Source organism: Mauremys reevesii, linkage group 5 (genome assembly GCF_016161935.1).
Source record: "Mauremys reevesii isolate NIE-2019 linkage group 5, ASM1616193v1, whole genome shotgun sequence".
NCBI lineage: Eukaryota > Metazoa > Chordata > Testudines > Geoemydidae > Mauremys > Mauremys reevesii.
In genome coordinates this window covers 72,138,424-72,151,907 of record NC_052627.1, presented here as the reverse complement: position 1 = coordinate 72,151,907, position 13,484 = coordinate 72,138,424, and the positions used below count along the sequence as shown (strand labels likewise).

General features: G+C 43.3%; 1 long non-coding RNA gene across 1 annotated transcript; it reads left to right on the top strand.

The window, feature by feature from the left end:
• Window positions 1-7,990: 7,990 nt before the first annotated feature.
• On the top strand, window positions 7,991-12,922 carry LOC120406943. The gene is made up of 3 exons (XR_005599676.1): window positions 7,991-8,124; window positions 10,031-10,310; window positions 12,603-12,922. It is a non-coding gene; the product is annotated as an uncharacterized LOC120406943 (long non-coding RNA).
• Window positions 12,923-13,484: the final 562 nt, after the last annotated feature.

Below are 13,484 nucleotides of genomic sequence, written 5' to 3'. Positions count from 1 at the left end.
TCGGCTATAATGGTGGGACTGAGAGACCCGCCACCGAAGACCCGGACGTGCAGCCCCTTTCCATAGGCTGCCCCAAGCACCTGCTTCCTGCGCTGGTGCCTGGAGCCAGCCCTGCATATAACCAAAAGCAGATTTTGGCCTTCTTTGTAGATGGTAGGTACCTTGATTGTGAAAGAAAAGTTGTTCTTGGGCATTTTTTTTTATTTTACTTTTTAACTGATACATTGTTGATGAAGGTGATTGAAGCAAAATATATATAACGGGATTTAAAGAGCTATTTACTTCTACTTTACTTCTGAGGGTAGTGATGGATTTGGGATTGTGGAGCTCTGTGAAATTCAAGATGTGTGAATTTTGGAGATGTTATTTCAGAGATTCATGGAAACCTTTTGTTTTGTTTATTTGATTTCCTTTGGGGGGTCTCAGTCCAGCACCTCAAAGTGAAACTCAGCTAAAATGACCAACTTTTACCTGGCTTTGAGTCAAAACCACTGAATTTCACATGATTTCCAAACAAACCCACAAATCTGCTTACATTTGTCCAGTAGTGTAGATTCATTTTTTTCATGTTCTTAAATTTATTATCTAAGCTAAACAGAGAGTATGAGTCACTCAAGTTAAAAAACCAATCAAAATACATTTTAAAATCTGATATGGTCTTCTCTTGTCCATAGTTTATCTTTATTTTGCATCAGATATTACAACCTCATTTTAATGAAAGTCATCAAAAATTAGGATCTAAAAATACAGAAGTGAATATCAGTACAGTATTGAAATAGTGCAGATTTTCTTTTAATCCTTTATTTATTTGAAGCTACTAAAAAGCAATATATTGAGTTTTCAAGGACTCATTGTTCAAGAACTGACCTTAATTTTTGGTCATCTTGGTTTTTATATGCTGTGCCTCCGAATTTCTTTTTCTGTCAGAGTTGAGAGCTATGTTTACATCACTTTTCTACTTTGGTCCTCCTTTAATCATGCTATTACTCTGTAACTGACCTTGCAAGCTCATAACTTTATTTTCTTGAAAGCAGACTAGATCTTTGCTTGCATAGTAATTGTGAACATTTATGCCACAACAGATGTCTTGCCTCAGTCTCCTGTGAACCAGCATTTCCAGAGATTGCCCCTTCAGCTGCTCTTCTCAACTGTCTACCAGACAGATTTTGCTTGATAAGTAGAGGTTGCCAGCAGTCTCTTGAGTAGCTTTGAGTCTTAATCACATCAGTCCTAAGTTTAATGCATTGAATTAGTGTTCACGAGCACTGACAAAAGAATCATTACAGTTCCATAGATGATACTAAAGAACACCTTTGCTGTACTTAAGGATGATCCAAAGTCAGTTGAAGCTAATGGGAACCTTTTCATTGACTTCAGAGTTAAATCAGGCCCGCAGTGACTCACATTACAGTACTGTGAAGGGTACTGATCAGTATCTTTCCTTACTGTGGAACAGAATACCAATTTCATAATGAACAATTTTGCCTGTCTAATCAAGACCCTTAGTTGATAAAATGAATAATATTTATTATGGCCTTGATTCAGCAAAGCACTTAAGCCTCATTGAAGCCATTAGGCTTTAATGTTATGCACGTGCTTATGTTTTTTTCTGAACTGGGGCCAATATCAGTATGCCAGGGTTCTTAGGCTGTTTTTGGAGCTGTAAAATAATACCGAGTAGTAACAATAATCACCTCTAAGCCATCAATCACCTTTAGTCACATGCAGTGTAAAGCTGCCATACTGGTGGTGGTCATGCAGCTTCTGATTGCCTATCCCAATCACTATTTTCAAAGGATGGTTAGTGACTTTCATGACATTCATTGGACAATTAGGAATCTCCAGTTTAAAAATTAGTAATTAGGGAACCAGTAGCAAATGTTTAATAATCAACCATATGAAAAGCCTGAAGAAGCAAATGGCTTGTTATTTCCAACAGGGTCTGTAAGTTTTAGGATTAAAGAAGTGGATTCTAATTTATTTAGGGTCTTGTACCTAGTGCACGTAGTAAATCATATCGTAAACAGCATTAGCTTCAGTGAAGTTTTGCAATTGCACAGGTTACTGTAGAAACATGTATACTTTGCCAAGGACTGTGGCAATTTCTTTTCAGAAGGAATTTCAGGTATGTGGTGGAATTCCAGCTACTCCACAGAAAGTCCAGCCACAAGGTCATAAATAGCATTCTGTAGCATGTAAACTTAGTGTGACTAAGATTTGGTTATAAAATAACATAACACTCCATATTGGGAAATCTTTTTAAAGTTGAATGGACCTTTTTATTCTCTATATATCAGCCTCCTAATGGCTTTTCAACAGTTTGAACCATTTGCTAAAATTGCCACAGCTGCTTCACATTAGTTATGGAGTTTTGTTGCTAAGAGACCTTCGGGTTGCTGTCTTACTGGATCCTTAAACTAGATTTTTTTTTGTTGGTTGTGTATTCACAGCAGGATACTCTTATGTTCAGATCTTTTCTGCCCTCTAGCAGTAAGGGAGACTTGAACCTGGGTGTCTCACATCCCTGATGAGTGCTCTACCCAGAAGGCTAAAAGTTATGAGGTGTGTGGCTTCTCCTCTGGGTAGAATTTTAATGAGACCCAATGTAGTAGACAGTTTCTGGGCATGCCTACTGGATCAGGCCCCACATGAGACTTGTGCAGCTGAATGCCTATCTTTCCCTGTTTTTGTGAATTGTTCTAGGTCTGAGGCAGGAGATAGGCACCAGGAGGGAAGCAGAAGCGTGCATGTCCCAGAATCTAAACTTTAGGCAGGTAGGGAACTTTTACAGTGAAAATGTAGGCACTGGATCAGTGTAGGCACCTACAGAGTTAGGTGGCAGCCAAGTGAGAGTTTCATGGATTGCAATGGTACCACACACAGGGACTTACTTGCCTAACTCTGGAGTTGAGACACCTAAGTTGCTTTATGGAGTGTAAACCATAAAGCTGTTATCAAGCATGTGTTCTTAGGTGAGGCCTTCCCAAACTCTTCAGATCACATTGCTGTGAGACTTCCAGTGTGGTGGGGTTTTTTTTTTCCAGCTCTGTCCCTGTCTTTTAGGTTGTAAGATCATCAGGGCTTTAATTTGTATGTGTTGGCCACACCATCACCACTTAACAAATAAATAATAACAGCTTCATGGATGATGTGCATTTTAAGGAGTTATTACAATTAAGACAGAATAGTGCACAAGAGATGGAAGATGGCTCCACACTTTGGGAGCAGCATGGAAGAATCACAGAAACATGAGTGGAGAAGGATACAATGGATCCAATTCATTTTCGCTCTCCATCTTGTATAGTCACTTCCGCCAGTGCCAAGTGAGGGTATAACTGGTGCAAAATGCTACCATTCCAAATTGATAGCATATTATACTGTGACTACATAAGGTGCATGGCAACAATTAACAGGGCCCAAAAGGAGCGGTTAAACAGGAGGCTTATGTAGAACAAATGGAGTGGGAAGAGGAGAAGGAAAAAAATATAACAGTAAAGTTGTAAGTAGGTGGGGAATTGCGACAAGAATTTTGTGTGAAGCAGAGGCTCAGGCTTGAAGCAAAAAGAGAGAAGGAGCCAGTGAAAGCACATTGTTGTATGTTCAGGAACCTTACACTGCTGTTCTTTTTCTGTTTGACTCCCAATACTTTAGCCAAGCTCTCAAACTGAGTATCCTCACTCCCTGCCAAGGCAAGGAATTGGAGCAAGTGTGTGAGAACAAGAAGCTGGTACTGGGCTTTCCAGCTTCCAGTTCAGGATACAAGGGTTGGAGTTAGACAAGTGAACCACAAGAGGACTTATCCAGGAAAAGGGAACAGGAGAGGAAAATGAGGTGCTGATGGGTTCCATGTACCATGCTTCCTGCCAGGAAGAGGGATGAGTTTGAGGAAATTTTCTTCTCTACAATTTTTTATCTCATTCCCCAAAGGGCAGAGCTGTAGCAAATAGTTTTCTCTCCTCCTCCTCTCTCATTCCGCTCCTGTTGGATCCTTCCCCAGTAAGTGAAGCACAGCAAGTGAACGTATAGCACTGCTCTACAGCCAAGATGCTTCTGAAATAAATGTAGTCAAACTTTACTAATTCTGGGTCACTGAGAACGAAAATGATGCTTAAAATTGTTGACTGGCTCTAGTTTTCAAAGAAATGCTATTGGGTCAGTATATACGACCCTTGACTTGGGAATAGCGGAGGATAAGTGAGTTATAAAGGGAAGGGATCTCAATTTAAACCAGAAATGACTAAAATACATCTTTGACTGGATCTATGAATAAATCTATGACTGGGTTTGGACAGTACTTGCTTTTTAGGCAAAACAATGAATGATGCAATCTGAAGCTGGTATTGCATCATACATGATATGCAGTGGTGAGCTGCAGCCGGTTCGCACCGGTTCGCGCGAACCGGTTGTTAAATTTAGAAGCCCTTTTAGAACCGGTTGTTCCCTGTGGGACAAACTGGTTCTAAAAGGGCATTTAAATTTAACAAGCGCTCCCTGCTGCCCGGCCCCAGCTCACCTCAGCTTTGCCTCCACCTCCTGCCATGAATGCTCCTCCTTGCTTCTCCTCCCCCACTGCTTCCCGCGAATCAGCTGTTTACGCAGAAAGCCTGCGAGGGCTGAGAAGCAAGCAGGCTTCCCCGGCCCAGAAAGATGACGCTGAGGTAGGAAACTAGGGGGGGGGCCGTGTGCCCCGGCCAGTCTCCAGCCGCGGCCCATCCCCGGCCCCGCCTCCCCGGCCCCGACCCTCCCCAGCTCCGCGTCCCCGGCCGCCCGGACCCGCATCCCTGACCCTCCCCAGCCACCTGGCCCCAGCTCCGCATCCCCGCCCGCCCCCGACCACCCCGGCCGCAGGCCCCCCCGCCCGTCCCCGGTTCCCCGCCCGACCCTCCCTGGCCACCCGGCCCGGCACCCCCTCGCCCCCAGCCCCACGTTCCCGGCCACGACCCTGCCCAGCCCCGTGTCCCCGACCCTCCTGGCGCGGCCCGTCCCGTCCGCGTTCCCGGCGCGACCCTCCGCGGCCCTGCCCGGACCGGACCCGCAGCCCCGACCCCCGGCCACCCAGCCCGGCCGCATCCCCTCAGACCCGCATCACCTGGCTCCGGCCGCATCCCCCCCCGGCCCCGCCGTGCCCCCACCGACCCAGCTGCCCGGCTCTGGACACGGCCCCCCAGCTCCGGCCCGGCCTGGCCCCGTGGCCCCAGCCGCTCCTGCTGTTTTGCCACGGGGCCGGGCTCCGCAGCGGCTCTGGGCGTGGCGGCAGCCCGGCTGCCCGGCTCCAGCTCTGGCCGCGGCCCTCCCTGGCTCCACCCGGCCAGCCACCCGGCTCTGGCCGCCGGGCTCCCGCCACATCCTCCGGCTCCGGCCGCGCGACTCCTGTCCCGGCCCCGTGTCCCCGGGCTCCCGGCTCCAGCAGCGGCCGGACTGTAGTGCCGCCAGCCACGTCCAGGCAGCGCGGTAAGGGGGCAGGGAGGGGGTGTTGGAGAGAGGTTAGGGGAGTTTGGGGGTGGGGGGTCAGAGGGCAGGGAACCGGGGGATTGAATAGGGGTAAGGGTCCTGGTGGGGCAGTCAAAAAGGATCAGGGGTTGGATGGGGCGGTGGGAGGCAGTCAGGGGACAGAGAGAAGGGGTGGTTGGATGGGGCAGGGGTCCTGGGGGGCCATCAGGAATGAGAGGAGGGGTTGGTTGGGGCGGTGGAGGGTACTCAGGGAAGGGGGGTGGATGGGGCAGGGGTCCCTGGGGGGGGCATCAAGGAATGCGGGGGATTGGTTGGGGCAGGAGTCCGGGGGGGGGGGCATGATCCCTCCTGGGGTGAGGAGGGAACCGGTTGTTATGATTTTGGCAGCTCATCACTGCATGATATGAATTGCATCATGTTATTCCTAGAAGTCATGGATGATGCAATCATAACGAAGCTTACATCACTCTGCTGAACAAATTGCCCTATATCAGCTCTAGAAATCATACAGTGTCGTGCTCTCTTATTTGTCAGTGTTTGATTTTGCAAAGGGACACATTTCTGTTTAGCCAAAGTGAGCAGAGATGCCTCGTACTTGTGTGAACAGTGCAGATAACTTCTGCTATGTTTGTGGTGAAGTGACTTTTGCATCACAAAAGCGCAGTATAACCACTATGGTTAAGAAAGCCTATCACCTTTATTTTTGGCTGCAAAATTGGAGATCAGGACAAGAGGTGGGCCCCACACATATGCTGCAACACTTGTGCAACAAATCTTCGCCAGTGGTTGAACAGGAAAAGGAAATCTATGCCTTTTGCAGTGCCAATGATTTGGAGAGAGCCAACAGATCATACCAGCAATTGTTACTTCTGCATGGTGCCTCCAGTTTGGAAAGGTGTGTCAAAGAAGAAAAAGTGGACTGTGCATTATCCAAACATTCCATCAGCTATACGCCCAGTACTCCACGGAGAAGGACTGCCGGTTCCTGATGCACCATCAATGTCACAGGACCCACATTTTCTCCCATCCTCCTCCTCTGAACCACACCTCATAACACAAAGTGAACTGAATGACCTTGTCAGGGATTTGGAACTACCCAAGTGTAAGGCAGAGCTGTTGGGCTCCAGACTACAGTAGTGGAATCTCCTGGCAGGTGATGTTAGGGTTTCCATGTTCCATGACCGTCAAAAGGATCTTGTCCCATTCTTCTTCATGGAAGGTGATCTTGTAGCCTGCAACAACATCAATGGTGCGATGGCAGCCCTCAACATCGTTCACGATCCAGATGAGTGGAGACTGTTCATTGATTCATCGAAGATGAGTCTTAAAGCTGTTTTACTGCATAATGGCAATGTTTTGCCATCAATTCCAGTTGGTCATGCAGTCCATATGAAAGAAACCTATGACAACATGAAACAACTTTTGAGGTGCATAAACTATGACCAACATCAGTGGCAGCTTTGTGGCGATTTGAAGGTTGTTGCTCTCTTGCTTGGTCTGCAGACTGGAGACACAAAGGACTGCTGTTTTCTCTGTGAATGGGATAGTCGTGCAAGAGATTCCCACTACATCAAGAAAGATTGGCCACTCTGACAGTCATTGGATCCTGGGAGGAAAAGTGTTCAGCATCCACCACTTGTTGAATCAAGCAAGATTTTGCTACCATCCTTACACATCAAGCTGGGTCTGATGAAGAACTTTGTCAAGGCCATTGACAAAACACAAGCAGCTTTCAAGTACCTCCATGGAAAATTTCCAAGGTTAAGTGAAGCTAAGATAAAGGAAGGTGTCTTTGTTGGTCCTCAGATTTGTGAACTTCTTCGAGATGATGCATTTGACCATGCACTGCGTGGCAAGGAAAAGATGGCATGGAAAGCCTTCCAGTTAGTGGCAATAAATTTTCTCGGAAACAACAAGGCAAACAACTACAGGTTGTTGGTGGAAAACCTCCTCAAGGCATACAAAAGCCTTGGTTGCAACATGTCACTAAAGATACATTTTTTGCACTCTCATCTAGAGTTTTTTTTCCACCGAACTGCGGAGCAGTGAGCGACGAGCACGGCGAGCGACTTCACCAGGACATTGCAAAAATGGAGAAACGCTATCAGGGCAAATGGAGCCCATCAATGCTTGCAGACTATTGCTGGACAGTGACAAGAGATGCTCCATTTAATGAATACAAGAGACAAGCCAAGAAGCGCCGAGTAGACACTGAATAGGACTAAACTATGTACATAATAGTGTTTTGCCTTTTGTTTCATAATAAATTTTAGTTATATAACCCTTTTGCTGATTTTTAAAGTGTTACATAAACAGGACAGGTGAAATATTATCATGTAAAGCAACCATAAACACATGAAAAGACCTAGGTTTACAATTTATGATTAAAACTCTACTATCTACACAATATACATAGACATAAAATGTAAAAACTTAAATATCTTAGAAACAGTAGCCAATCAGTTGTTTTAATTGTCATATTTGAATTCAGCACATCAAAATACATAATAAATACCACATTTTATCTCTGAAGCAGACGACTTCTCAAAAATTGTAGACCAGTGGAGACCTGGGATGAAAGAGGAGTTTTCTTCTGCTGCTGCTGCTCCATAACTCGGGAGGGGAGGAGAAAACAATGTGCTACTTAATATTCTTATGCAACATTAATCTGAGGTAAAGGTGAAACTGGGGGAAAAGACCTGGGAATAAAACCCAGAGGACGGAAGTCAGGAGTTAGTGGGGTGGGAGAACCAAGGATGTGAGAGACACAGAGAGAAAACATTCTCCGTCTAGAGGGTCATCTGTGGAAAGAGGTTCCAGGGAAGATTGAAATGATATAATCTGATCAACCTATGGCTTGCTGCAAAAGCCTCCTGCTGATAAAACATTCCCAGTAAATCAGGGCACACCCACCCTAACCAGGGGGTAGGGGAAGGAAGGAAGTAAAAGAAAAGGGGGAAAATGTATATTCCATTCCCATATAGAACTTCCCATAACCAGAGAAGGGATATGAACATTCTGAAGTCCATTAGGGACTTTGCTATGCAGATCTAATTTACCTGTAAAGGACTCAGATGCTATGGTGACTCTCACTATTGAGATTCCAAATATGGTCATATAATCCAAGCATATTAACATACGTTACAACTATTATTCATGGTATTTAACTCTTTCAGGGTACTGTGTATGAGCAAATACATTTGAATGGAAATTGACTGTGTGAACTGTGAGAGAGCTGCAAGTATATGACAGACTCTGCAAAAGTGAAAGGGATATCATATGGCATCATGTAGCTGTATGATATGCCAATGCTGTACATTTCACTAACATGCATACTACTAAATGCTAAAACCCTTATTCTTTTCAAAACTAGCCTTTTCTTGCCAGTAAGCGTGAATGTCATGAAGAGAAGATATGAGTTACATAATATTTGGCTTTATTGCAATATGTAACCTCTTGATATACATGCTCAGGGGTGATCCACGATGGAATAACAATGTTTCATTGATTAGGAAGCCTGGTACTTTTGCAGAAACATAATTGTGCTTCAGATAATGCTATTGCCAGTATATTCTTATGTAATAAGTCTGATAATATGTTTAGCCCTATACAAGATGAAATAAAGAGAATTCCTACGTTGCAGAGTATACAACTTAAGGTCTTACTCCAGTTATTCATACATAACTGTCTGTAGGACTAACAGTGAGCAATCTTATAGGGACATAACTACAATTTTGAGCTAACAAAATTGATTCATATGGCCAATGAGAGAGATTACTGGCCAGTATGTGAAAGGAAGAATGCAGAGGCAACACGGGAGGGTGAGGGGGGAGAAGAGAGACATGTGGAATCATGTGCCCCCCTTGATTTGCTGTTCAGCTTGTACTAAGCAGTCTCATGTGGACTGAGCAAGCTCAGTAACACTTCTAAAGCTGGCTGCCCGCACTCCCACCCACCCCTCCCACTATCAGCAGGCAGGGGTCATCTCTGGAAGAATGTAATAAGGGATTATTTACTATTTATTTGCACCATGCCTAAAGTGTGCTAAAGGCCTTACGAACAAGGAGACCAGGACCCTTCTGCAAGGAATTTGTATTCTAAATACCTAATACGGCGTGTGGGGGAATAAAGGGGTGTCATAGTGTAGGATGGCTCTTTATTGGTTTTAGACCCACCTGTGATTAATTAGCTGTTTTCCAGATGAAGGGTTTGACTTATTTTATTGGTATTCATACAACCATTAAATTACAAGGGCGCAGATAATATAAACAAGGTTCCCTACAAGTGAATAGGAAAGGGTCCCTATTCCATGCTTTAACAGATTAATTTCAAAAACACAAAGATCAAATTCAGAACATTCTGAAAAGCAAAGATGACTCACAGATACTCACTATGCTGGATAAACTTTATTGAATTAAGTTTAATACCTTTGGGTTCTATTGCATTAAAATCCAATTGTTTATGTGTTGTTGTGAGATAACTGGAGGAATTACTTTAGCATGCTATCTGCCCTGTGAAGCTTTTCCCCATGGAGAGGACCAGCAGTCTGGCTGATTACCTATTCATGGTCTCTTCAAAGGTTCAATTGGATTCTCAAAAGACCAGAAGACAATGAACGGATGTTGGGATAAATAATCTGGCAGTAAACTGACTCAGGGCTTTTTGTTCTGATCCAACAAATGGATGAGACCTCCAGTCTGTGGATGGCCCCAGGCCATACGGAAGGGTTGGAAGGACTTTGGCTTACTAAGGCCCCATGAGACTATGCTCGTCTTCTGAGCAAAGGGTGTGATGAACTTGAAACCACAGGAAAACCCTTGGGTGGGGCTTTGAAGGACTGCTCCTGCCAAAGGCCACTGGTAAGCTTATTGGAATGTCTGTAGATTCTCTTTTTCTCTGTAGTGATTTTTACCTTAAGAATACAGTAAAAACAATAAAACAGGCTTGATTAGAAAGAACTGTGTGGTAACTTAGAACTGTAGGCAATTATGCTCTTTGTCTTTGAAGAGAAAGCAAGTAGGCCCACTTAGATTTTTTTTTTTTGCTGGGAATAACACAGTGAAGGCCGGGAACTGTTCAGTTTGGATATACCCACATCAGGAAAGAGAAACGTGTCTCCACCTAAGAGAGGTAAAACTGGGGAGCTGGAAACCTGAGAGGGGGGTGACCTTGATGAGCCACTAAAGGGAAATTCAGATGTAGTTACCATGAACTATGATGCTGACCATAACAGATAACATAGAATGCCCATGGCTGTTGCCAGTGTTCCCTCTACATCACGGTGGCATAGGATGGGATGGCCCACAAAAGAAGCTGGGCTTAACCTCACTTGTGGCTAATTAGCTACCTCCCAGATAATAGGCTTGATGCCTGGGATCAGGTGATAATCTGTAGGTCATTTGTTCTTTGGGTGAAAGGCTAAAAAGCAACTCGGTTAGAGGTAGGCAGGTAGTTCTCTTTAAGAGAAAGAAATATGAAGAAATACCAGGCAGTAAAACTTGGTTTTGGGAAATTGCTGTTGAGTGTACCAAGGGACTGAAGAAACTGTAGAGTAAGGGAAAGACTTGTTTTGATGTAAAGTGATAGTTGGGCTGTGTCAGATCCCAGGAGGAAGTTTCATTTGACTTACAAAAGTCTGAATGCAGTACGATGATGTCAAGGAGGGGAAATTGAGGTGGCAGCAGCAGCAGCAAGGTCTGACGGTGGCTCAGATACAACTTGGTTACAAAGGAGAAAGGACCACATGCACAGACAAGAAGTTCTGCCACAACAATTGAAAACAATATAATATGAACTCACTGTAATTTTTAAAGGAGAAAGATACTCCAGAAGTTCATCAATGCTTTTTTTCTTCAAAAGAAGGATTTGGTCCAAAAATATTGTTCTGTTCTTCTGCATCCTAATTTTTTATTAATCTTAGCTATTTGTTTTTACAAAATAAAATGTGTGTAAATTGCTGACAATTCAAAGACTGAGTATACAAACCTGAGCACATAAAAAAGATGTGACTTTTTATATTCGATTTAGACATTTGGCAGGCAAAAGAGGTATTTATATACCTTAATTCTCACTTGTGCATCCAAATGCAGGTCCTGTTATGACATTCACATTGAAAACTGCACCCACAGTTTGATTTCATGCAACGGTAATTAGTAAAACATAATATTGGGAATATAATGGTGTTATCAGGGTCCTAATCTTTGTCCCCATTGAAATCAAGGACAAAATCACCAAATCACTGTTAGAGCAAAATCAGACACCTGTTTTAGCAGGTTATTGAAATGTTCTAATTTATTTCATTTGTGAATTGAAGCCTATTGGTTAAATGCCACCATGCTTAATTTAGTTTTTTCTTACACCTTAAACTTGTGGTGTTACACAGCTACTGTATACCTTCTGATGAAATAAGTTGTCTCTGCACATGTTGACAGTGGAAATTTTGCTGTATATTTCAAATGCACACACGTGTGTGTGTGTGTGTGTGTGTGTGTGTGTGTAAGACCAGAAAGAGTACAAAAGTGCCAAAGATTCAAAAAGTAAAATATTTTCATTTCAGACCAGTTTTATATCATAATAAATCTCATTCAGTGAAAAACAGCTCAATTAGGATTTTCTTTTTAGCTTAATAAAATATTGGTAACTGAAGCACTAATTGGAAGTAGCAACAGCTTCAGAGGGCTATGCTGTAGCCATGATGGTTCACAGAATGGACTTCCATCTTGAACTGTTTCTTGCAAGCCTTTAACAAGAGTCAATACAGGAGGATTTAGGCTTCTTAAATCCTTCAAAATTACATCTTCCAACCTCATTTGTGGTTGACGATGTGCTGTTCTTCCTTCAACCTCAGCTCTATAAAACTTCTGTAAAAGCATACACTCTTCTGCCCATTAGACATTGCAGTCATCTTGTTCTCACTGGGTACAAGACTTCAACTGTCCAGGATCCTGACTGGGGAGGAGGGGTATTGAGAAATAATATTGTGCAATTTTTACGGTGCCAAAAGTCTGAGTCACATTTTGGAAACCTGTAAATGAAAAAAACCTACCTGATTTAGACTAAATTTATGTAAATATGAATTATGTTGTACTTTCCTTCCTGATATAATATTCACACATTTTGCAGTAAATATCTTCTGCTTTTGAACCCTACAGAGGACAAAAAATGGAGTGGATCCACTTAAATGTGCTTGTTTGTGCTTCCTGCCACTCAACAGTCTTATATTGGAACTGTGTCCTTAAGTAAAGCACTGCTATGCAATGTTCTTGTTAGCCAAGCAGCATAATAATTAGAAAACAATTGCTCGCTGCCAATATCTCCGATGTGAACAAGAATGAGGAGGAACTTGGCCCTGAATAATGACAACTCAACAAGAATAACAAAAAAAACAGAGCTCAGCCACTGCAAAACCAGACCCAGCTATTAATGAAATTGATAATTCATCTGTAAATCTAATAAAAACCATATTCAAACATTTTTGTCTGCCAGTTTATTTCCCACTCCCATTTAGCAAAACCTGCATGCTTTAGTGGCTAAGGTCAACAGCTACAGTGTGTTGATCAATAAAAGACCAAATTCCATCCTCAGATGCGTGTGTTTGGCTCCTGTTGGCACCAATATAAGCTATGCACGCACATCCAATGGAAGAATTGCCCATAATAGCTAACAAATAGCTATAATAAACACCAAATGTCTGTACTTATCAAAAACCAGGCACATGCAAAAGAGCGTGGCTTGACATTTTAAGTGATGTTCTCTGTGTAACAGAGCAACTTAGGCTTGTTTCCTATTAATATGATAATAAGCAATAAATAAGAACACCATTATTTATTTAGCTATAATGGAAATAGTTTGGTTTGTTGAAGCTAAGCCCATTTTATGGTGGGCAAATGTTTTAACTGTGACATCTTCCTTCCATCATTTGTATTGCCATCTACCTCTCATGATGTCAGAAATGGGGGCAAAGCTGCTGCTGCTTTTCCAACCCCAACACATAGACGGACTAGTGGAATGGAGCAGTAGCTGAGTCTTGGGGG